Source organism: Protopterus annectens, chromosome 14.part0, assembly GCF_019279795.1.
Source record: "Protopterus annectens isolate FY-2018-M chromosome 14.part0, PAN1.0, whole genome shotgun sequence".
Lineage (NCBI taxonomy): Eukaryota > Metazoa > Chordata > Ceratodontiformes > Protopteridae > Protopterus > Protopterus annectens.
The window spans coordinates 1094040528-1094067937 of NC_056748.1; positions in this window are offsets into that span (position 1 = coordinate 1094040528).

The following is a 27410-nucleotide window of genomic DNA, read 5'->3' on the forward strand; positions in this document are numbered from 1 at the left end:
CTAACTCTGGGCAAGACTGCAATGCAGATTGGAGCTTGGTACAGATCCCCCCCATGCCCCAGGATTCCCACTCCTCATTTCTTGATACACTGGAAAATATTAGGGTACAACCTAACACCCTAATAATGGGCGATTTCAACTACCCCACCATTAACTGGGAAAACTACTCATGCACCAACTCTTGTACTCAATGTTCTCTGGAATTCATAAATTCCAATGCCTTGGATCAACTTATCCACACCCCCACCATGGGCAGCAGTATTCTAGACCTGGTCATTACCAACATGGGCAACTAGTGTTCCACACCAGAGGTCAATTCTTTCTTGGCCAGATCCGACCACAAGCAAATCACCCTAGACATCCACATCCCAGATCCACCCCCCCCCCCCCATTAGGGAAACCACCATAAAACATTTCTCCAAAGCCAACTTCACGCTTCTTAAGACAGAAGTGGCAAACTTCATGACACCTATGTTGACAGACAATAGCGATACGACTGCTGAATCCTATACAATTGCACTTTATAAGCACTTACATGAGTGCATGAATCATGCAATCCCTAACAGAACCAAGATGCTATCCTCCAAAAAAAGGAAGCCAATCTGGTGGTCCCCTGCTATAAACTAACTCTACAACAGAAGAAAGAAACTGTTAAAAAAAAAGAGTAAAATCCCATGATTGGAGGAACTCTGTGGTCAGCCTCAGTAAGAAGCTGAGATCCCTCATAAAATCATCCAAAGCTAGTTACGAAAACAAAATCGTCACTGATTCTAAAGACAACCACAAAGCATTCTATAGCTGTGTCAAGAATCTCAATGGCATCACTCAGATCTGCTCTGAGTTACAGCACAATAGCACTAAATATACAGAACCAACTGATATTGCCAACATCCTGGCAGATAGGTTCAGTGCTAACTTTACCCCTCTCTCATCCCCTAAATGGCCTATCTCTATACTGGAAGAATGCAAAGTACCTGTAATCACGGCTGCACAGGAAAAAAACACACTCTCCAAAGCCAAGAACACATCATTCATGGGACCTGACAATATCCCAGACTGCGTTCTACATGAACTACAGAATGAACGGGCACCCCACCTAAGTACCATGTTCAGTCATAGCCTCACCTCAAGCTTTGTGCCCACTGAACGGTGCATAACAATGGTTATCCCTATCCACAAAGGGGGAGCCACCATGGACCCCAGGAACTACCGCCCGATTAGCCTGATGAGCCTGGTCTGCAAGGCTATGGAGCATATTATCATGGAACTTATAAACAATGACATTGGTAAGCTCCAAACTCTGGACCCTACCCAGTTCAGGTTTGTAAAAGGCAGATCATGTCCTCTAAACCTGACAGACTTCTTTAAAGCGGTCACCAAAGCTGTAGATGAGGGTAAGGTGGTACACACAGCCTATCTAGATCTCTCCCAGGCTTCCGACACCATCCCTCACTCTGGAATTATAGACAAACTTACTAAACTAGGTAAAATCCCTATGTCACAAGATGGGTTGCCAACTGGCTCACTGACCGAACCCACACTGTGAAAGTAGCAGACTCTAAATCCAACTTCAGACCAGTGACAAGTGGAGTACCACAGGGTTCAGTCCCAGGTCCTCTCCTGTTTGGTATCTTCTTCTCTGAAGTACAGGCTAACACAGAAGGTCTTTGGCTAACAAAGTTCACAGATGACAGCAAACTAGGAGCCATAATCAAATGTGGACATCCTACAAAAGGGCCTTGCTGAGAAAGATGCCTGGTGTCAAAACCATGGCCTCAAGCTCAATGCAAAAAAGTGCATTATCATCCCTTTTGGTAAAAACTCTGTACCCATGAACTACCACATAGGCGGTAGTCTACTTAACACCAAAAGTGTGATAAGAGACCTTGGGACACAGGTGGACAGTAGTCTCTCCTTTGGTAACCACATTGCCACAATAGTCAGGAAATCCTTCTACATGGCACACCTCATCACAAAAGGTTTCTCATCCAGGAAAAAAGAGGTCATTGTTCCTCTCTACTCATCACTCATTAGACCCATTATAGAGTACAACGCCCCTTTTGTTATGTACCTCACAAGACATTTACAACAACTGGAAAGGCCACAAAAAGAGGATTACCAGCCTCAAACAGATGTCCTACGCAGACCATCTCAAAAAACTCCAGCTTTACTCTGTCGCATATCGTCTACTAAGAGGCGATCTCTGCCTAACATACAAAGTTATGTCAAACCCAGAGCTGTTGGACATGCTCCATGTAAAGAAATCCCAATCCCTCCGAGCTACACGCTCTAGGGACCTAAACCTTGTCACCACAATAAACAGAACATGCTGGAGGGATAGATTCCTGTCTCAGAGACTTCCCATACTCTGGAACAAACTACTTATCTATATCAAACAAAGCTCCTCATTAGCACTCTTCAAGAAAAATCTTGATGATTGGATGGGACATAGGAAATTCACCCTGGGGATCACTTCTGTGGCTCTGCTTGACAGGGGCACAGGAAAATAATTTTCTTGGGTGGCAAAAGCCAGGGTACCATTTACTAGGCTTATACAGGACTACAGCCAATTGCCTAATACCTACCTATGAACCTATACATATATGTATACAGTAGATATATATATATATATATATATATATATATATATATATATATATATACATATATATATATATATATATATATATATGGATTCCTATTACAAGAACAAAAGTTCACTACTTCGAACTTGTAATAAGAAGCCTCATTTCTGCGAAAGCTCACTTTAATGAAAGTGAACTTTTGCGCAAGTGCACTTCACTGAAAACACCGCAGCACAGTGGAGGACATAAAAAACAAGCTATGTCCTCCACTATGGTGTGATAGTCACGGACCTTAGGGTTAGGGCATGGGTTAGGTTAAGGGGATAGTTAGTAAAGCTATCCCCTTACCCTAACCCATGCCCTAACCCTAAGGTTCGTGACTATCGCACCATAGTGGAGGACATTGCTATGTTCTTCACTGCGCTGCAGTCATCACGGACCTTAGGGTTAGGGTACTGGTCATGGTAAGGGGATAGCCCATAGGGCTATCCCCTTACTATGACCAGTGCCTTAACTCTAAGGTCCGTGAGTACTGCACGGAAGTTCAGTACAACACCCGTTCGTTGTACTGAACTTCGCGTAAGTGCACTTTTGATTCAGTGCACTTTCGCTGCAGTGAGCATTCCATGCACTATTTCGAATTAGTCGAAATTCGATGTATGGAACCCATATATATATATATATATATATATATATATAGATATATATATATATATATATATATATATATATATATATATATATACATACACACACACACACACACACATATATATATATATATATATATATATATATAAATATATATATATATATATATAAATATATATATATATATATATATATAAATATATATATATATATATATATATATATATATATATATATATATATATATATAGATATATATATATATATATATATATATATATATATATATATATATATATATATATACACACGCACACACACAAACATATATATATATATATATATATATATATATATACATACACGCGCACACACACACACACACACACACACACACACACACACACACACACACACACACACAGTCTAACTGGACACAGAAAAAAAATATTGAATCATAACTCTGCATTCTGATTCAATATTGTAAATCATAACATGGACAATATAAGAAAAACTAAGCAAATGCCATGTTGAAATAACTGAAAAAACACTGCTTGATGAAACAAAGAAGCAGTCCATCTTATAGTAAAATGACGCAGCTGATATTATAGTAGCAAAACCTGTAATGTACCCTGGTGAGAGGTGAACCCTCATAGGTGCATTACACAAAGATGTTCCTAATTCTTTGCTGTACCACTAAATAGGTAAGCAGAACTGTTAAGTGAACTTTCCCAAGTAGATTGGTTTGCAGTGGCAAATATCCATGATGTACAAGTTACTCTTTCAGGTATTGTTTTACAGTCTGCTCAGGACAATACATTCACCATCAGTACCCTGTAAATTAGTAAGTACAGAGCAAATATTTTGCAAACTGAGAAGCTCAGAGCAGCTAGTTCAGGCATAGAGTGGTAATAATGATAAAATTAGTATTTTTCAGCCTAATCTGCCCCCCCCCCCAAAAAAAGCACCTTTAATAGCCTTCTATTAACTGTCATATGCCACACCCATGTATCTCACCAATTAGGAGACCAGACAACATGGATATACAATTTCCTATTTTTCTGTAGACAGCTTGGTGAATGTGAATATCCTGAGACAATGCATCAATTGTCTCATGTTTAATGACTGCCACATAATCCTTAAAGTAACAGATACAGAATGAGAAAGATGTACATGCACAATGTCAGTGGAGACTAAACTCTTACATAGAAGCAAACATCAGGTCATCAAACCCACACCCAAGACACTCTCCACACATAGCACAATACACACACAAACGCAGACCTATGCTAAGGCACTTAAATGCAATCTTCCTAAACAAAAAAAGACATACTAGAGCACCCATCAGCACACTATACATACAGTCAGAATTAATGTATCCCCCAAATGCAAAGCCCATAGGGTAAGCAAACAAACATCCAAGGACTCTAATCATAGGGAACACCACTGTAAGATATACTGATGCCCTGGTAACCAGGCTGACCAAGGAAAAGTTAGTTGCCTATCTGAAGCCAGGATCTGGCAAATTATGCATGCACTAAAGTTACAGCATCACAAGTACCAGCATGATTCCATCATAAATGACCAAGATGCACCTACCTAGACTATATGATCACATATATTATAAATTTCTCTGACTGCATGTCTCAGGCTAGTATAAGCTTGCCATTAAACAGGATTTTTGGAGGATATAGGTTTGGATTTCCTTAGAGGGTATCTAAGTTTGTATACCAACATATATAACACCAGAGTCAACACTAGCTGTGTGCTAATGGAGTTAGTACTTGAAAATAATTTTGTCAAGTTTAAAAATGGGTTGTTCCAACAAACCTCAGGAGTAGCAATGGGCTCTAGAATAGCACCCTCTTTTGCAAACACTGTTATGGCAATGCGGTAGCTTAAATATCTTATTGGACATCCATTAGTCGAAAACGTACTGCTTTATAGGCATTACATAGATGACCTTGTCTTTCTTTGGAAAGGTGATTACCCCACTTTTCTTTCATTTGTGTGTTATCTGAACAAAACTACTAACTTCCTCAAATTTACCATTGGTAGTTTTGGTCAACAAACTGACTTCATAGATGTGCATCTGACTTTTGACAGTTCCATTTTTGAAGTTTGTAAGTCGGATCTACAGCAAATCTACATTTGTAAATCAGTACTTACACAAGGATAGTTTACACCCTAGTCACATGAAAAGGGGTGTCATCAAAGGTCAGTTTATATGGCTCAGCCATTTGACCAGTGAGCAAATAGTGTTTAATGAGGAAGTAAACAAACTTAGTAATTTTTTTGTTCAGAGGGGGTATGATCACAGATGGTTAAAAGGAATTGCTGATGAAGTAATAGTCTTGCAAAATGGTTCATCAAGAACAATTCTATCTATACAAGGGACAAGCATTGGGATTTCTGGACAACCCTTGTATGGAGACAGTTTATCTTCCAATGAGTATAGGATGGCCTTTCTCATTCCTATTAATGATGAAATAGGGTTGATCAGGGCTATTGTTTTAGACAACTGGAAAGTTGTGCTAGGAAATTCTGGTTTAGCCAAAGTTGTAGGTAAAAAACCTTTATTCACCTACAAAAGAGTAGTTAACATTAAGACTATTTTAGAGAGCAGAACACCCATTAATTTGCAGGTGAGGCCATTGAAGCTGTGTACTTTTTCATGTGGGCACTGTAGGCAATGTAGATTTGTTATGAATTCTTCTTCTGTTAAATTTAAATATGTTCATAAGATCATTTGGTCCAGAGATTCTTACACATGCAATACGAGTAATGTTCTTTACTCAGCATTTTGTAATTTCTGTAATAATTTTTATGTGGGTAAAATGATTAGAACTTTACATAAAAGGATATATGAGCATGTTTTGGCAATTAAGAAAAGGGATTTTCCTAGTGCTTTAGCCCGTCATGCTATGGGGTGCAACAATTTCAAAAAATGTTCTTTCTTTGTCTTGGAAAGGGTTAATGCTAACATTCTCTGCGGTGATTACAAAACCTTATTGGAATGCAGAGAAAGTATGTGGCAGATTGAGTTAGTTGCTGATTAAGTATCTGGTCTCAATGAGACCATTAATATAAACTGCTTAGGTTGTGGTTAAACTCTGCATTAAGTATTTAGTTTGGAAAATGTTTTTATATTTACATTTATATTTATATATTTTTGTGTTTACAGCACTTAAATGTTTAAAGGTTCATATATATATATATATATATATATATATATATATATATATATATATATGTATATTTTATTTAAAATTATGTCGTAAATTGTATTTTACCCTTAAGGGTTTATTGTCATTGTGATAACATTGGATGCTTTAAGTTATATGACTTTTGTATTTAATTGTGCAGTGCGAGTTTGTGGATATTTCTGAACTTTTGTTTTTATTAAACGGAACGAATGTGCTACGATCCATTGTCCGTTTGTCTTCATTTCATTCCTTTCCAGCAGCACCATTTGGTTACATCTCCTAGCCGCTATCAAATAAAACCCCTTCTCCTATTTGTTTGTGTCTTTCGGCTTTTCCCGGTTAGGGGTCGCCACAGCAGAACTCCGGTCTGCTAATGATTGGTAGTGGATTTTTACGTACCGGGTTACCAGCCCCGACGCCCTATTCACGTATGCCTCCACACAGAAGACGCTCTAGCTGAGAATCGAACGGAACGTCTTGCTATGAGGCAACAACGCTACTGCAGCACCACCACCGCAGTCTAAAACCCCTTCTCCTATACAAAATAAAATTATTCCCACAAAAAAATTACATCCATTTCATTGCACCATACATTTCTACCACAAACCCACAAACTTAGGGTTTAAATTAAATTAAAAGTACTGTACTACTATTTCAGTTAACTACCTTACTCTTATGTGGAGACATCCATCCCAATCCTGGACCCACATCAACAAATGCCCCCATACAAATACACACCAGCAATTCCCACAAATCCTTATATATGGTCACTCTAAACCTGCAAATCATTCATAATAAAATTTCTGACTTTCATGTATGGATTGCCCACAATCAACCTGACATAATTCCTGCTACCAAAACCTGGCTAAAACCTATTTTTTCCCACCTGGCTTTGCAACTTTAACATGATATAGACCCCACAAAAAAGGGAGGTGGTGCTGCACTGCTCTTTGCCTACACCTATAATATAGTTCCCTATACAAATTCTACTCCACAATTTGCTAAAGCTGAAATTCTTATTTCCTTCATAAAAATGAACAACTGTAAATCAATTATGTATCATAGCTCTCTATATACCCCCTGGTAACAACATACCCTTACTGGAGGAAATCCTTGCCTAGATTTCCAACAATATTAAAAATGAAACCATTATCCTGGGTGATGCAATTGTCAACTGGATATACTTCTGCTCTAACATTCCATCTTCAGATATCATTCTATTTAATTTTACTTAGTTTATCACTTCTACAAAAGACCTAATAGGAACAACAAGTGATTCCATTTTTTGATTGGATCCTGGTCACCGACCCCAATAACATAGCTTCAGCTGGTAGACTCCCAAACACCCTCAGTGACCACCTCCCTACCTTTGTAGACTGTACTGCCCCTCCTTTTAAAAGCCACATCAGTATAAAAAATAAGAAACCTGACTAAATTCAACCCATTAATCTTCATAAATACTCTAAAAAAGATTAAGAGGTACATGCTAAAAACTCTCAGTCTAGATGATGCAGTTGAGTAATACAGCCCATGTGCTGCATAGTCTTGCTTTTCTCCAGCTAAAGTGGATCAAAATAAACTACACCCAACGGCTGACTAAGACCATTAAGAAACTTATGAAAACCAGAGACAAAATATGGAAACAATGGCTAACAAATAAAAACTCTCCAGACCTATTGAAATTTAAACTTCAAAACCAAGTAAACAGACTAGTTAACAAAGACAAAAAAAGAACATTATCTAAAACTCCAGACCCACCATATGATAAACCCAAAAATATTCTGGAAATCCATTACGTCACTACTAAATCCAGGCACAAAGTGCAACCCATATTCACACCCTGAAATGATCTCAAAAACAGCCACTCTAGTGGCTAGGAAAATAATAACTAGAAATTGGATTTCAGATACACCTCCTTCGTTCAATGAATTTAAAAATGTTATGAATATAGTGTGCCATATGGAAATAAACACAATTAGGACTAGAACAAACAGAAAAACATCTTATTTTATTGTATGGGATAATTTACAAAATTTGTTAAAAAAATTTTAATTTCAATAGCATGGTATTTTAGTTTAATTAATTGATCTGATTGTAGTGGATGTCTTTGTAAATAGTTTAGTTGTTTTGTTGAATATTATAATAATACCTATTTTTAATTACTTGTATAAAATTGTTATGATATTTCTCTTATATGTTAAAACAATAAACCTGTTTTGAAAAAAAAAAAAAAGAAACAGACACTCTTTTTAATTCTCAATTTATTGACACATAGAGCACACATCACAACCACTTTTTTCCTGGGCCCATAGCAGCACAAACCCTGCATCTCCTTCAACTTTACCCTCCCATTCTTCTCACATGTCCACTACCCATTCTACACTTGTCTTTGAAACCCATTCCAACCACTATATTAAAAATACTACTTGTCAGGCTCAAATCTTGCTCTAATGTTCCTGACAGCCTACCTACATAATTCCTAAAACTAGCAGCCACAGCTATTGCCTACCATATATCCATACTTCTAAATAGATCCATACAGGAATCTTACATCCCCAAAATATAGAAAAATAGCATTTATTTGTCCTCTTCACAAGGGTGGCAGCAATACTGATATAAATGATTTATTGTATATACTGTTGATAATCAATATCTTGTTATTGTATTAAAGCCAACAACCTGTAATGTTGTTTACTATTGCTGCGACTTTGTATCTCTATCTATCATGTACATGATGTGGAGCTTTTCTCCCCGGGTATCCGCTGAAAAGGACCTGTGTCCAGTCGGAATATCCTGGTAAACTCTCCCCACCTAGCCTTTCCTGGTAAACTCTCCCCACCTAGCCTAATAATCAATCCACCCCTTAAACTCCTGACTAACTCTGAGTACAAGCTAAGCTAACATAAATGTACATATTGTAAAGAAAAAATTGTACGTATTATAAATAACCCATCCCACTTTTTTTCTCTTTTCCTTCTAAGTCTTCATTCTCCCTCTCAATTAAGTTACCACTGCCATCCTAAATATTTAGATACTATATAACCAAAGAATTTATTTTCTCCCTGGGCCTCCACTGAAAATCGGCTCCCTGAGCCCAGTGGACCTCCCTGGTCATGAAACTGGAAATAAATAAATAAACAAACACCAAAAGAAGAAGAGCTGCAGGCCATAGAGATTCTGACAGAAAGTACCACTAATATGCAAACAATGTATGCCAAACAATGCCAAAAACTATAAACATTTTTGTTTATTAATTGTAAACTTCATCAGATAAAACCCAGGGCAGGATTCATGAAGGCTTGCATGGAGTCTAAGAGTAGTGTAAGACTCCATGCAGCCCTCGTGATCCAGGAACAGTCCGAAATTCCATGTAAGAGACCAGCTAAAACGTCTCTTACACGGACTGGGCGTGGATATGCTAATCACCTCACTTGCAGCCGAAAGGCATGCAAATGAGGTAGATTAGAGATCCACGAAGGCCAAACCAGCCCGTGTAAGAGCCGTGTTAGCTGCAGAAATGTACTCAGTTGACAACTGAGTACGTTTCTGCAAATAACACAATGGAGCCATGTCAGCTCCAAATAAAGGGTGCATATGTGTCAGGCAGCATGCCAATGGCCAAATATGTGGCCATTGGCAAGGTACCCTGATGCAAATATGAGAAATAAATTTTTTTTTTTTTGGCGATCGCCGATGTTTAAACACAGCGCAGCCCCACGCAAATGGGCGCGCTATATAAAACATAAAAATGAAGGTTATAAACCCACAAATGTGGGTTTTATGCAATACATGGATTTACAATGCAGGGACCAGCAGACCAAAAACAACATGGCCACAGTTTAGTGGTTGCTAAGGGGAGAAGCTGAGTCTAAGACATGTAACTAAGCATTAGTAGGCAATCTGATGTAAATGAGTGTTAGGATACTGAATTCCACTGTCACATAGCAAATGAGCACATTCTGAGTAGTGTAAGAGTTACATAAGGGGGAGGAACAGAGTAGGAGATAGGTGACATCACAGGGGGGAATGGCAGAAAGAAATGCGGTTCATTGGAGGTCACTGTTACATGACAGATGTCAGACATATATCATGGAAAGAGGAGTGCCACAAAATAAGCATGGGAAAGTCAAGAAATGGAAGGTGCACACTGTTGCCAACACCAAAGTTTCTTGCTGGGCGTGCATGCGCACGTGTGTGCGCCATGAGGCACAAGTAGGGCAGTGTGCGCGCATGTAAGGCAGACTGACCATGTGGGAGCCTGTTGGCAGACTTGTAAGACTGTTTGCGCTGGTGTACGCGTGTTTTAACCCGAATAAGAAGATTCTAAACCGTGTAAGCATGTGTGCGCACATGTAAGCCACTGTGAGCATGTTTCTGCTGGTATGTGTGTTGCTCCCCCCTGAGGAAACAGAAAGGAAAAAGGAAGCAACAGAATTAGTAGGAAGCTAGCAGGGAATACTGCTGGAGCTAGCAGGTGAAAACAATTAGAAGCAGGCAATTACACAGGCAGAATAGTAGCCCAGCCCAGCACTTAAAACTCTGCAAACAGCAGTGCAGGATGTTTCTCTCAAGAGACACTGCAAGACAGGAGTAAGCTATTAGAAGTGAAAACTGAAAAAGCTGAACTCAGAGCAGAAATGCTAGGGGCTGCCATAGCTGTCATAAGGAGACATAGGAGACTTGCTGAGGGTGGTGACAATGCAAATGGTGCCAGACAACCCACAGTGAGGAGACGGAAAAGAGTGTACAGGCCCAGGGTCACCTACCACGGGTTATATGAGCTGGAGATAGTGGAGCACTATAGAGTGGACAGAGACCTCCTGCAGCAAATTGTCGAGCTGTGCAGGCCATGCCTCACACACAGAACCAACAGAGGGGAACCCATCCCAGTGAAAACCAAGGTATGTGTTGGTCTAAGAATACTAGCAACAGGTACCTTCCAGAGACCAACTGGTGATATGATGGAGATATCACAGGCATCAGCCTCCAGAGTACTGCACCAGTTCCTGGATGCCATGTCAGTACATGTCGGTGATCATGTATATTTCCCCAATGCCCATGAGGTATTGGCCAGCAATATGCGTCTCTTCCAGCAAATAGCGGAATACCCTGAGGTAGTGGGTGCAACAGACTGCACACACATACACATCAAAGCACCAGCTGGTGAGTGGGGTAGGGCCTACATAAACCACAAGGGCTTCCCCTCCAGCAACTGCCAGGTCATGTGTGATGCCCAGGGCATAATAATTAATGTGTGTGCTGGCTGCCCTGGGAGCTACCATGATTCCCATATCTGGCATTTGACGCAGCTGTACCAGACATTTGCCAATGGGGACATCCCACATGGACACCTAGTGGGGGATGCAGGTTATGCACTGGAGCCGTGGCTGATGACACCCATCAGAAATGCACACACACCTGAACAGGAACGCCATAATGAGCCACACGCACAAACACGTAATGTAATAGAGCATGTGTTTGGGCTGCTCAAGTCATGGTTCCGGAGTCTGGACACATCTGGTGGAGCCTTGCAGTACTCACCAACTACATGTACCCAAATTGTCATGGTATGTGCCATGCTACATAATATGATCTTGCGAAAACAGCTGCAGCAGGACTAGCATAGGGCCGGGCCAAACAGCCCCCCACCATTGCCAAGGCCATCACAGGCAGAGCGTGACTCGGAGGAGGAACAACCTGAGCCTGCCCCAGTAGGCAGAAGGAGGCATGCCCAGTATGCCCTGGCCTTGGCAAAGAGGCAACACATAGCACATACACTGGCTCAGTAGGAACCCTGGGAATGATACCCCTCTCTGATTCACTCATATAATAACAGGGATGCCTAAAATGACATAACCTGCTCTCAAACATGAGCAGGGAGTGTAGTATGTGCATCCGACAGAGGCAGCCCTGCAGCACCACCTGAGGCATGAATGCCATGGGTTAAGCAATGTAACACAATGTAGTATATGCAAACTTGATGACTCTGACTAACATCCTACCCTCACCAAGCATAATGCCACAATATGACGATGAGATGATCAATTGCAATAATTGGCTGAAGTATTGCTGTTAGTCAAAGGGGATCCAATGTGTGCCAGCCTGGGATGACATGCTGAGCATGACATGATGCTCCACCTGTTAGGGGTGGCATGCACCTATCAGTCCTGGCCTTATGGATACTGGCAAAGGCTGCTGTTACCCACAGAGTGCCTTGAATAGGTAAGGCTCAAAACACAAACCCACCTCCATAGGTATCACAAGGGATCAGAACCTAGATGTAATGCTACCCAATGCCAGAAGTCTAAACAGCAAGATGCATGCAGTCTAAACACCCCCAGTATGGAGAATGTTGATATCTGTCCTGTAACAGAAAACTGGGTCAAGGCTCACAACAGCACCCTAACACTACCAGATTACACCTCATTCTGTGCTGTACAGCCTCAAAACATGGAACAAGATACAAAAGGAGGGTGACTAGCAATAATTGTCAAGGATAACCATACCCCCATGTTGGTACCACAACAAGAAGCAGCATGGACTAGCCATGGTCAAGTAACAATGGCTAAAACTGCCCCCCAGTTTATAGCCTGCTACAGACTACCATCCTAACATCAGGAACTGCACTTGGCCTATGTTGGAATACATGAATATATCAAGCCCTCCAAACCACATTATATTGGGCGACTGAAAATACCCAAACATAGACTGGGAGCATTATTCTAGCTCCAACACTGTAGGACAAAGGTTCCTAGAATCCATAAACCAAAATGCCCAGGAACAACGTACCACTCCCACAAGAGGGGTAAGCATACTGAATGTGATAATCAGCAACATGGGTACTGGATGGCAAGATGAGAAGTGTATCCCTCACTGGTAAGACCAGACCATAGAGTAATCACACTGGATATACACATCCTGACCACAGCCCCTGGCCAGAAAACCACAGTGAAAAACATGTGTAAAGCAAAAGTTGCACTCCTCCAAACTGATGTGGAATCCATTAAAGGCCCTGTGCAGGTGCAAAATATGGGCCATACCTCAGAACTTGTTATACAAGCATTCCATGAACACTGCCAGGAATGCATGGATTATGCAATCCCAAATAAAACCAAGACACAATGCCATACACGCAGGCATCTGGCATGGTGGACCCCAGCCATTACCAAACCATGCAAGAGAATGAGGAAGCTACTACATGATAGAGCAAACATAAAAAGGGAAGTAATCTCTGATCAGTAGTATGGCAATAAAATATGTCCACTCATACAATCCTCTAAGGCCAGCTACAACAAGTTGAATCTGTGAGTCTTGAGACAATGTTACACCTGCCCCATGTACACAGACAACCCTCACCTCCCCCCAAGAAATACAAATATATGTGAGAGATGCAACCATTTATCCAAACCGGAGGCTGAGCCCTCTCAACTCAGTACTGTCAAAACTAGTCAGGAGGAGAAGGTAACCACACACACCACAAACCCAGTCTCACATAGACCTATCACAACTGCAAACCAAACACATAAACACAGAAAAACATTCCCGGAGGCTCTAATTACAAACATACCACATCAACAGAGGCCTCCAAACCAGACACCCAAGCAACCACTACCTCCAAACATAGCACATGCAACACATATTACACAAAGCTGGTGTGCCAAACAGTCACAGGCCAGAAGGAGAAACAACATGCCTGATACAGTTGTAATAGGTGACTCCATAGACAGACACACTGCTGTCCCGCTCACCAGAGTGAACAAGGGAAAGGGTACAGTAAGCTGCCTGTAGGCTGCTACAATACGCCACATAAAACAAGTACGCAGGTCACCCCAAAGCAAGTAGAAATATGATGCAGTCATTGTCCATGCTGGCGTGAATGACCTGAGATGTACCTCCCCAGACTACATGAAAAGAGACATAGATGAGCTCTCCGATTATGTAGTCCAGGCTGGTATGACACTGACCGTGTGCAGCATCCTACCCTCACCAAGAATGATGCCACAGTGCAAACACAGAATGATCAGCTTTAACAAGTGGCACAATTACTGGTGGCATTCCAAGGGGATCCAATGTCTGTCTGCTTGGGATGTCATGCTTGACAAGCCACGCTGCTGTGCCAGCTGTGCACCTGTTACCCCTGGGCGTCTGGATATTGGATAAGGCTCTTGCCACCTCCATAGAGCCTTTTGTAGGCAAGGCTGAAAAGACTAACCCACCTCCCTAGAAAACATAAGTGGAAAGAAACATAAGGGTAATGCTGCCCAATGCCAGACATGTAAACCTCAACATGCATGCTCCCGAGGACCTCCACAGTATGGAGAACATCGATGTCCATGCAGTGAGAGAAACCTGGAGCAAGGCTCCTGACAGCACACCAGCACTACCAGGTTATACCTCATATCATGCGTTATGGCCCCAAAACCTGGACCAAAACATAAAAGGAGGGGGCGTATCCATATTCAGCACAGACACCCACATGTCCAGGTAACTGACAATGCACGAAGCATCGGAGACCACCTATGTGCAACTAACCGTAGGCAAAACTGCTGCACAGTCTGTAGCATGCTACAGACCACACTCAGGAACCCCCTCAGCCATCCTGAAGACACTGGACAGTATGAATGTCTCACCAAATACCAAACAAGGTACTCACAAATTACCACATAGGTGGTAATCCATTATGTATGGAAGGAGTAATCAGGGACCTAGGGACACAAGTGGACAGTAACCTGTCATGTGACACTCACATTGCCAATGTGGCTAGGAAGACTGTCTATATTGGACACCTTATCATGAAAGGATTCACATCTATGTCAACAGAGGTCATTGTGCCCCTATACTGTTCTTATCAGACCCATAATTTAGTACAATGCCTCATTTGGGATGTACCTTACCCGACACCTGCAGCAGTTAGAAAGCCCTCAAAGGTAACTCACCAAGAGGATAAAGGGTCTCAAATATATGTCATATGCTGCCTGGCTGTAGACACCCCAGCTGTATGCAGTCACACCAGGACACAAGTGCTCTTCAGCAATTACATTCTGCTAGCCGAGCGCACTCAAGCAAATCTGCAGTCTGTGGCTACCACTCCATCTATACAGTGTAAGAAGGAATCAGTATTGCAAACTAAACAAGGATATACATTTTGAGCTTCAAGAGCAGGAGCACACTCAAGCAAATCTGCAGTCTGTGGCTACCACTCCATCTATACAGTGTAAGAAGGAATCAATATTGCAAACTAAACAAGGATATACATTTTGAGCTTCAAGAGCAGGAGCACCCTCAAGCAAATCTGCAGTCTGTGGCTACCACTCCATCTATACAGTGTAAGAAGGAATCAGTATTGCAAACTAAACAAGGATATACATTTTGAGCTTCAAGAGCAGGGTCAGTCCACCCAGGCATTCTACTTGTATGTTTTATGAGAGTGAAGCTATTACATTAGCAGTTTTTCTTAGTAGTTCTCAGCTTGCTAATAAAACTGACTGTTGTAGCCTTGTGTCCCCCCTTGATAGTACAGTAATTCTAACTGTCCAATAGACAGTATAGATTTTAATTCACATCACTGTGACTAAATTAAATTAACCATCAAGCAGCCCTCTCAGTTCTTTCTGCCTTAGTTTGTATCACTTGGAGGATCACCTGCTTATTTGCATCTCTATCATTGCTAATGTATCTCCCTACTCTAATCTGTGCACAAACTGGTTACTAATCAGCAAGTCAATGTAAAGACACACTCCCAACCTTAATAAACTTTGCTGTCTCTTCTCTCCTTCACTTTACAGGTAGTTTGAATTATTACTGACCCTCTCTGAGGCCTTCACTTATTTCCACTGATTGCCTCTCTGGTTTCTTTGCATTCCACCTGGTTTATACCCCTTGTGCTATCTCCCTCCCCCAATGCAAAGTTTATATTAGAATCCTGCTGAGCATGGAGCCATCTTTAAATCTCTAGTCTCCCACCAGGACACAAGTGCTCTTCAGCAATTACATTCTGCTAGCCGGTAAGCCATTAGACCTCAGGAATTTCTTTTAAAAGTGTTCAGATTTGTAAAGTAATACTTACTTTTTGCTGTGTTTGGATTTATACAACTAGTATTCATTTTTCTGATTCCTGACTACTGATCTGCCATTGTTACCTGCTGTTATTATACCTGGCTGATTGTTTCCTCTCAGCAATTTCCTACTCCTTTGGCTCTGCCCGCTCCGTTCGCCCTTCGGGCTCACTCCGCTCCCCTCCCTGCCCCCAAAATCCACCCGCCCCTGGGACCTCTACATTTATCCCCGCATAACCACACCCACCACATTCCCTAGCCAATCAGAACATATTCTTCTCTTCACCCACTCCATAGCAGTTCACTCCCACACCCACCCTTTCCCTCTCTGAACACATACCTACTGTATACAATCCCCACTCATCTCAACATGTCCTACACTCACCTTCCTCTCCTACTACTAACTCTTCTAACTATTCTTACCTCTACCTACCTCATAACCTACTATGAGCAACCTTTAAATCCTACCTTTTGTACTCCACACAAACATACCCTAGCTACCCCCCCAACTACACTCACAACCCATCACAGTCCCATATACAGCAACTCATATCTTGAACCTAAATATCATCATCTCTCACACATCAAATACCTTATTCTTTGACTCACAAAACACTTGCACAGCATCAAAACCTCACAACTAACTAACCTTATTCATGGTTTATCATTAATTGATGGGGACATCCACCCCAACCCAGGCCCAAACACAGACATACCATCCCCTAATTCCCAAACTACGAAACCTATGTCTACACCACAAACTAAACCTCCCAAATCTCTCACAATAGCTCATCTTAACATCCATAGCATATGTAACAAACTTCCTGCTCTTCATGCCCTACTAGAAGTCCAACAGTTTGACATTCTCTGTCTTACTGAAACCTGGCTTAAACCCACAATAAAAGATAATGAAATTATCCCCCCTGGCTATAACATCCTAAGACAAGATCGTCTTAACAAAAAAGGTGGAGGAGTAGCTATACTCTTCAAAACTGGACTGGAAATAAGTAAATCAGCCCTTACCCCACCACATGACTCTAATGTTGAACTGATTATTTCCAAACTCTCCCTAAACTCACACAAAACTATTAATATTATCTGAATTTATCTTCCCCAGGCAACAATTCCCCCATATTAGAAGACCTACTAAACTGGTTTTCAATTAATCTCCTTCAAGAAACAATACTACTAGGCGACTTTAATATTGATTGGAACATGTGCAAACAAACTAATCCATCTACCATTATTAACCTGCACGGATTCCATCAAACCATAAACTCCACAACTAGAACAAATAAAAACAATAACAAAGAAACCATTCTCGACTGGATCTTGACTAATAGTCCCCAACAAATGTATTCAACAGGTACCCTCCCAGACGACCTTAGCGACCACTCTCTCACATACATCATTAGGCACAAAACTCATCTAACAACACCTCCCCTAATTCGCTCATCTCGCAGCAAAAAACATTTTAACCTTCAGCAGTTTCAAAATGAACTCAGCTTGATTAACTGGTCACCTCTAAAAACTCGCCCAATAGATGAAGCTGTTAACCACTTTAATAATACTTTTCTTACTATTCTCGATCATCATGCCCCCATCCGTTTTATACGAATGAAATCTAAGACAGCTCAATGGCTAACAACCAACACCAAACAACTTATCCTTAGTAAGAATAAAGCTTGGACTAAATGGAGAACCACGAAAGACTCTTTTGATCATCTTAGCTTCAAACAAAAAAGGAACAAGACTAAGCTTGCTATCAAACAAGATAAAAGGAACTATTACACCAAACTACAGCAATCCTCCCACCACCAACCACAAAAATTTTGGAAATCAATTAACTCACTACTATCCCCCGGCAAGGTTGAAACCCCCAACCCACTAGGCTCCTGCCCTGACTCTCCCCTACAAACAGCTAACGCATTCAATAACTTCTTTACTTCAACCATACTTAAACTGGCCAACCAACAAAGCCCTGACCCCTCTTTACTAGGTAATACTAACTGCACTCCACCTCTATTTCAACTTAAACCCATACCTACTTCCTATATTCTTAATTTACTTCAGAAACTCAAACCCTCAACCCCTCAGCTGACAAATTGCCAGCGGAATATCTCCAGCTAGGTGCTAAAGCTATTGCCTACCCTATCTCTATTCTAATCAACAGAACCATAAAAGAAAGTACTATACCCTCACTCTGGAAAATCTCCCACATCATCCCTCTCTTCAAAGGGGGCGATTCATTTGAGTACTGGAACTACCGCCCTATAGCACTGCTATCTCCTATTGCTAAAATAATGGAGAAATGCATCCACAAACAGCTTTTAAATCACCTCCTATCTAATAACCTTCTAGCTACTTGCCAACATGGCTTTCATCCCTACCATAGTACCACAACAGCCTTATTATCCTTCATAGACTCCATTAATATAAACCGGAATAACAATCTTCTTTCATCTGCATTCTTTGTAGACCTGTCAAAAGCCTTTGACATGGTGAATCACCAACTCCTCCTACATTGTTTAAAATCTCTCTCTCTCTCAATAATCTTGCTTTAAGCTGGTTTACTTCCTATCTTCAGAATTGGAAACAAGCTGTTTTATGGAACAACAATCTTTTCGAACTTCTCCCTACCACTTTAGGAGTACCTCAGGGCTCCATCTTAGGTCCTCTTTTATTTTCCATCTTTATTAACGACCTGTATCTAGCCACCCCACTAACTACTTGCATTCAGTACGCCGATTACACCACCATCATCTGCTCTGCCACAACCCAAGCTGACCTCCACTCACTTACTCAAAAAACTTTTACCACCATAGAACAATGGTTCTCCAATCACTGCCTTCTCTTAAACCCTAAGAAAACTAAACTTCTCCTCTTCTCACCCACACACCTGTCTCCCCCTATTAGTTTCACACTTACTTCTAACAATGGCACCCTTATCTCTCCTGACTAAACAACCATACTTCTAGGAGTTACTATCGACAACCTACTAAAATTTGATTTTCATATCAACTCTATCATAAAAGCAACTAACAAAAATTAGGTTCTCTCTACAGAATCAAATATTTCTTAACTCCTGAAGCAAGAACTACCATAGCCAGAACATATCTTATCTCTACTCTACTATATGCATCCCCCATATATACTAATCTTTCTAAACATAACATCAATAGGCTTAAAACAGCCTATAACAACATTGCCAAATTTGCCACTGCCTCTCCATATAAAACACATCACTGCCTGAACCTCCTTAACCTAGGGTGGCTGGAGTTACCTCACCTAATTCAATACTATCAGCTTACAACTGCCCATAAAGCCCTTCACCACCCAGAAAAGATACCAATGCTCTCCACCCTGATAAAACCCTATAACAACCTAAAACCCTACGCTCTTCCAATAAAATACTGATTCAAACCTCTCTATCAAAGAATACAGCAGGTGACTCTATATTTTCCAACTCAGTTGGTAAAATTTGGAATCAACTTCCTACAGACCTCTTAGCCCAAACTTCTATCACACTATTTAAAACTCAACTGAAACATTTTCTAACCAATCACTGGCTTTGCTCTTGCAATAACCCTAGCTGATCACGTACCTCCTACCTTCTCCTGCATCCTTTGCACTGTCTCCCAACTCTATTTCTCCATTTTATTTTTCATCTCTACCTAAGAAATTGACTCTCTCAACTTCAAACTAAAATTTTCTAGTAACTCTATCTTTTGCTTTTAAACTACTTAATTATTTCTGTCTCACATTTTATATACCTGTACTGAAGAAATTTGATAGTCTCTGTTTTCACCTTTTGAACTTACTGAAAAGATAGCCTAAATGCCTGTTTTAGTTGAGTCTTAAATTCCTATGTAATTATGAATGCCTGTTTTAGTTGAATCTCAAATTACCTATGTACTTTGACCTGTACTGTAGAAATTTGATAGTCTCTGTATTCACCTTTTTGAACTTACTGAAAGGAAAGCCTATATGCCTGTTTTACTTGTGTCTTAATTCCCTATGTAATTTTAAATCCCTGTTTTAGTTGTGTCTTAAATTACCTATGTACTTTGAATGTATTTTTGTTATTATGCATTAGATAGTGGAGCTTTTCTCCTCGGGCCTCCACTGAAAATGGACATGTATCCAGTTGGACTAGCCGGGTTAACAAATGTAAAATAAATAAATAAATAAATAAATAAATAAAATATTGCCTACGCAGAGGCGTTGTATGCCTGTTGTACAAGGCCATGTCCAACACAGGAGTAATGGACATGCTCCACCCCAGAAAACCCAAATCCATCGGAGCTGTGAGAGTGAGAGATGTCAACCTCAACACATAATGAAATAGGATGTGCTGGAGGGACAGATACATAACCCAGAGGCTCCCTACACCCTGGAACAGAATCCCACTCCATGTTAGGCAAAGCCCCTCACTGACTCTCTTCAACAGGAATCTTGCCAAGTGGATGGGTGATCGTAGATGTACACTGGGGGTCTTCACTGTGTCACGTCCAGACAGAGGCACAGTAAAGTAAATCCTAAATGGCCATAATATTCACATAGCAAGGGGTGGCGAAAGCCACACAAACTCTGGCTAGGCTTATAAATGCCCTAGGACGGATAGCCTAGTATGAACCTATGAACCTATGAAGATACAAATTGTACAGGACACTAAGGATAATCACAAGGCTTTCTTAACTGATGGTAGGAACCTTGTTGGGAATTCACAGATATGCTCTGAATCACTCAAAATTACAAACAACATACCAAACACACACACATATTGCCAACATCCAACCTGACAGGTGCAGTGCAAACCCCCCCCCCCCACCAAAATGCAAAATATCTATCCCAGCAGAGTGCTGGCCCCCTGACATTGCAGATGCTGAGGTAACAGCCAGCATCTACAAAGCAAAACACACAGCATCAATGGTACGAGATGGTGTCCTGGGCTGAGTCCAACATGGACTCCAAGAAGAATGGAATGCCAAATAACACTACTGCTCAATGTCAGCCTTACCACAGGATATGTACCCAAAGAGCAGTGTACAACAACAGTGGTCCTCCTCCACAAAGGTGTTGCCTGAATGGATACTGCAAACTACCACCCCAGAATCCTGACAAGCTTGGTCTGCAAAGCTATGGAAAGGATCAGCATGTACCTCAGACATAAAGATATTGGGGACCTACTGACACTGGACCCTACCCAGTGTGGCTTTCTTAAGTGCAGATCCTGCCCCTTAAACATGTTTGACTCATTTGAAACAGTCATTAAGGTCATTGATGAGGGGAATGTGTTCCACACAGCCTAGCTGGACCTTGCAAAAGGCTTCCATACAATACCCCACGTGTTCATTATAGATAAGCTCACCAGCTTAAATATAAACCGCTATGTCAGTAGAGGGGTTGCAAACCAGACCAAGAACAGAACTGACATGGTCAGAAATGCTGCAGCCATGTCAGACTACAAACCAGATATAACTGGCATCCCAGAAGGCTTGGTCCTGGGACCCCCCTTGTTTGGTATATATCTCCTATAAGTATAGGCCAACATGGAAGGACTGTGTCTGAACAAGTTTGCAGAGGACTACAAACTGGCCACCATATCTGACCCTCCAGCTGACACAAGCATCCCACAAAAGGGCCACATAGAAATAGACAACTGGTGCCATAGCCATGTCAGCAAGCTAATTGCAGAAAAGTGTATAGTCAACCCCTGTGGATATAGAATAAGTGCCCACCAATTACCACATAGGTGTTAACCCATTAAGTACTTAACATGTAATAAGAGACCTGGGGACACAAGTTGATAGATATCTTGCATTGGACAAGCATGTGGCTGTAGTGGTTACAGAAACATACCATATACCCACCTAATCATGAAGGTTGTCAGATCTAGATCAGGGGAGGTCATTGTGGCTCTACAGTCATCCTTCATCAGCATCACAATTGACTACAATGGCCCCTGTGGGATGTACCTCAGCAGACACCTCCATCAACTGGAAAGACCCCAAAAGTACCTCACCAGGAGTATCAAAGAGCTTGAACAGATGCCATGTGTTGCCTGATTAAACAAACTGCAGCTCCACACACTTCCATACTGCCCGCCCAGATGCAAGCTGTGCCTGATGTATAAAGCCATGTCCAAGCTGGAATCAATGAACATGATGCACCTTGTACAATCTAAATGGCAGTGAGCTATGCACATGAGAGACCTGAACCCCAGCACTGACATACATAGGACAAGCTGTACTGAATGATCCATAACACAGAAGCCACCCCCACTCTTAGTTTCATAGTTTCATAGTATAGTACTAGGCTATCTGCCCTGGGGCATTTGTAAGCCTAGCCATAGTGATGTGGCTTTTGCCACCCCATGAAATGGTACAAAAATGTACAGAATAAATCTAGAATACTGTGCCTCTGTCTAGTAGTGACACAGTGAAGGTCCCCTTATATAATAGAATTAGTTTACTGTGCCCCTGTCTAGCAGTGACACAGATGTGACCCCTGGGGTAAACTTACGATCTCCCATCCACTCATCAAGATTTCTCTTGAAGAGAGTCAGTGAGGGCTCTGCCTAATGAACTGGGATCCTGTTCCAAAGCATGGGAAGCCTCTGGGTTATGAATCTATCCCTCCAGCATGTCCTATTCATACTTGTGCCGAGGTTTAAGTCTTTAGCTCTCATGGTCCTGATGGATTTGGATATTTTGAGGTGGAGCATGTCCATCAGATCCTGATTGGACATGGCCTTGTACGTCAGGCAGAGATCACCTCTGAGCAGGCGGTATGCTACTGAATAGAGCTGAAGTTTCTTTAGTCTGGCAGAATAAGACATATGTTGGAGACCCTTGATCCTTTTGGTGAGGTACTTTTGTAGTTTCTCCAGCTGTTGCAAGTGCCGGGTGAGGTACATACCAAATGGGGCATTGTACTCAATCATGGGCCTGATGAGGGAGGAATATAGGGGTACAATGACATCCTTGGATCTGGATGTGAAACCCTTCATGATGAGGTGTGCAAGGTAGAATGTTTTTCTAACCATTTTGTCAACGTGGGTGTCAAATGAGAGGTCGCTGTCTACTTGGGTCCCTAGGTCTCTGATTTCTTTTTCCGTACTCAGTGGGTTGCTGTCTATGTGATAATTTGTGGGTACTTTGTTTTTTCCAAAAGGGATGACTATACATTTTTTGGCATTTAGTTTAAGGCCGTGACTACGGCACCAATTGTCCATTTCAGTGAGGCCTATTTGTAGGATGTGTGTATCTGCTGGTGTATCGACTATGGCGCCTAGTTTGCAGTCATCTGTGAACTTTGTCAGCCACAGCCCTCCCATGTTTGCTTTAACATCTGAGAAATAAATGCCGAACAAGAGGGGTCCCAGGACAGATCCCTGTGGGACACCACTTGTGACTGGCTTTGAGACTGACATTGCTCCAGCGATTTTAACTTTATGGGTTCTGTCCTTTAGCCAGTTTGCAACCCATCTAGTGACATAAGGGTTTACTTTTAAGCTGTTTAGCTTATCTATGATGCCTGAGTGGGGTATTGTGTCGAAGGCCTTAGCCAAGTCCAGGTATGCTGTATGGACTGCTTTGCCCTCATCAATGGCTCTAGTGACTGTTTGAAAAAGTCAACCAGGTTTAAAAGGCAAGATCTGCCCTTTACAAAGCCGAACTGGGTGGGGTCAAGCATCTGTAAGTCCCCTATGTCTCCGTTTATGAGTTCCATAATGATTCTTTCCATAGCTTTGCAGACCAGCCTAGTCAAGCTTATGGGGCGGTAGTTTCCAGGGTCTGTAGAAGCACCCCCCTTGTGGAGTGGGACCACTGTTGCTGTATGCCAGTGTTCAGGTACATATCCCGAAGTAAGGCTAAGGTTAAATAGCATTTTTATGTGTGGGTTTAGCTCCTCTTGGAGTTCACGTAACACGCACCCCGGGATACCGTCAGGTCCCATTGATGCTGTGTTTTTTGCTTTGTTTAGGGTGGTTCTCACTTGGACATCTGATATGACAGGGAGATTACATTCAGCTGGGATAAGTATTTCTTCTTTTGGGGGTGAAGGAGTCGAGAAATTTGCACTGAACCTGTCAGCCAGAATGTTAGCAATATCTGTGGGTTCAGTGTATTGTTTGTTGTTGTGAACCAACTCTGAGCATATCTGAGGGTTTCCACCCAGGTTTCTAACATAGCTGAAGAAGGCTTTGTGGTTATCTTTAGTGTCCTTAGCGATTTTTCTCTCAAAGTTTGCCTTGGATGTTTTTATGAGAGAACGTAGTTTTCTGCTAATGTTGATCAGAGATGTCTTCCCTTAATGGGATTTCGCTCTGACGTGCAGTAGCTTCCTTCTTTTGTTATACAATTTGTTTATGGCTGAGGTCCACCAGACAGGCCGCTTACATTTGGTGGAGAGGGACTTGGATTTGTTTGGGATTGCATGATCCAGGCATTCTTGGAGATGTCCATAGAAAGCATTTGTGAAGGATTCGGCATTGTGGGATGTGGTATCCACTGGCACAGTGGGCTTAAAGGATACCATCTCAGTCTTAAGAAGAGTGAAGTCTGCTTTTGAGAAGTTTTTCACTGTGGTCTTTTGTGCTGGGGGTGGAGGTGGGATATGTATATCCAGGGTGATTAGTTTGTGGTCAGATCTCACTAGTGAGGGGTATACTTCCGGTGTGGAGCATTTTGTCCCCATGCTTGTGATGATCAGGTCTAGTATATTATCTCCCCTAGTGGGAGAGGTGACTAGTTGTTCCAGTGCATTTGAATGTATGAATTCTAGGAACCTTTGGGCTAGGATATTAGGGCTAGAATAATGTACCCAATCTATGTTTGGGTAGTTGAAGTCTCCCAGTATGATGGTATTTTGTTATACGTTCATATCCTCCAATGTCTTCAGGATGGCTGAGTGGGGTTCTTGAGATTGGGAGGGTGGTCTGTAACATGCCACCAGTTGTATAGCAGTTTTGGCTATGGTTAGTTGCACCTGTATGGTCTCTGATGCTTCATGTGTTGCTACTAACCTGGAGGTGTGGGTGTCCTTTATGAATATGGACACTCCCCCTCCCTTTGTGGTTCGGCCCGGGTTTTGGGGCCGAAAAGCATGATCTGGTATAGCCTGGTAGCGCTGGGGTGCTCTCTGGAGCCTTGAACCAGGTTTCAGTTACTGCACAGACGTCGATGTTCTTCATGCTGAGGAGTGCATCAAGTGCCTGCATCTTGAGATTTAGACTTCTGGCGTTGAGCAGCATTACCCTTAGTTTTTTTCCATTTTTGTTTTCTAAGGAGGTGGGTTTGTCTTTTGAGCCTTGCCTAAAAAAGGCACTATGGGGGTGGCAAGAGCCTTAGCCAATATCCGGAAGCCCAGTGGTGACAAGTGTAAGCCATCCCTTGTGAAGCAGCGTGGCTTGTCCAACATATCATCCCAGGCAGACAGACATTGGATCCCCTTAGAATGACACCAGTACTTGAGCCAATTGTTAAAGCTGATAATCTTGAGTAAACTCCCAGTACAGGTTAGCCAGAGAGTCACTCATCGACTCTCCTCAAGAGGAATCTTGATGAGTTGATGGGAGATGGTAGGTTTACCCTGGGTATCACTGTTATGTCATGGGTAGACGGAGGCACAGTATACTAACCATGACATATGTCATGGCAAACTCCAGTTACAATGTGTGTCGAAGGACAAACACACTCTCTGACTAGCATTAGAAATGGCCTAGGGCACATCGCTAGTGTTTGCCAATGTCCACCTATGTTGTGGAATACACTATCAATGTTGGACAAGCCTGGTTTAAGTAGTCCATATCTGAACATAATGCAACATGGTCATATGTGCACAACTGGCCCCTAACCAGTCTGTTGTGCTCACTATGAAAATTTAAAGCAGTGATAGGACTAAAGCCCAGGATACTGTCCACCACAGTGAAAGTACTGAACCAGTACACTATACGGTAGTACAGTGTTAGGTCAGTATGAAAGGATGTTGACAACTGTATGCAAAGTATCCCATGCAAACCCTGCAGGCACAGTATAATCCCTGCTGTGTTCAGACACAAAGCAGTTGGACAGTAAGTACACAACATGACACACAACACACAACCATAAACGTGAGATATTGTTGAAGTTCACACTCATCCACAAATGTGGTGGACTGCAGAGTTCAACATATGGAAAGCTCACACTGGGTATGCTTGCACACTTTGATAAATGAGACATATGTCAGACAACATGCCATGGAAAGCCTGAACTGGGCATGCTCACACACCTAGGCCATATCTCAGTTTAGCAGTTGGCCACACATATCTGGTATTTGTACGTGTTATTCCAGGAACCAACCACATTACAGCAATCTGCCCAGTGCACACAGTTAAATGACTACAGAGACATAAGTGATATAGTGGATCCCTCTCATATTCCAACATCTTCCACAGATACACAAGTTGTTCATAGAAACAGGGAATGCTATGGTTATAAAGACCTGCAAACAGTCTATCAGCAACAAATATTGTGCATCTGACAATTAAACATATGGGTGTAGAGGTCAATACTAGGCTGTTTGCCCTAGGGAATGAAAGCTTAGCCAGAGTGTGCTTGGCGTCTGCCTCCCCAGTACAGTAGGCTACTGTGCCACTGTAAAGTAGGTCAGATAAGGCACTGTTTGAGGGTAGTGTGCTGTGCCTCCGTCAAGCAGGGACACAGTGGAGATCCTAGGGGTTGAATTTGCTATGCCACATCCATGTTGTTTGTGTGTGCTAGAAGAGGGTTGGTGAGGACCTCTAACAGTAAGTGGGCATCAATAACAGACTGAGGAGAGCCTTATCTGCAGTGTCTGGACAATTTCACTGTCAACACTTTGTCGTGATGATTATGAGGGATTGAAATGTCATGTCAGTACTGTTCAGA